We start from the raw sequence: 550 nt of genomic DNA, 5'->3' as shown, positions 1-550 counted from the left end.
CTCCTTCTTTTTCCCCCCCCCCCCCCCCCCCCCCTCTCACATTTTAGAATTTGAGTCTCATTAAGACTTTTAATTAAACATAAATCTAAGTTGTGTGAGTAAACATGCTGGAAACTAAAAATTTATACTAAATCTCCCTATACGCTTGTCTACGACTTCTTTGGCATTTGAGAGAGAGATAGAGTTTAGTATTCTTGAAAAGTTATAGGGTCCAAGAATAGAAAGTTGGGCCACTTTTCCTAATGAACTTAATGAAGTTTTACCGAATGTTTGGAGCTTTTCATCTCTTCCCTGTCCGGGAAGGTGGATCAAAGTCTTTGCATTTGTAACTAGAAAAATAGTTCTAGGGTATCAATCTGGCAAAGAATATCCAAGAATTTCCTTAGGAAATGTTTCCTAGCAAGACAAGAGATCAATTAATTTCTTTGTGCTTTCTTTTTTTAGTTATATTATACAAATTTTGAGCTAGATAAGGCTCAAGTTGAGAGACTTAATGCAGCATGATAATAAAATATTTCTCAACTATTCTAGAAATCAAGGAATGTACTAT

The sequence above is a fragment of the Olea europaea genome, chromosome 5 (assembly GCF_002742605.1).
Source record: "Olea europaea var. sylvestris chromosome 5, O_europaea_v1, whole genome shotgun sequence".
In the NCBI taxonomy this organism is placed as follows: Eukaryota; Viridiplantae; Streptophyta; class Magnoliopsida; order Lamiales; family Oleaceae; genus Olea; species Olea europaea.
The sequence above is the reverse complement of the archived record's forward strand: the minus strand, read 5'-3'. Positions refer to the sequence as shown.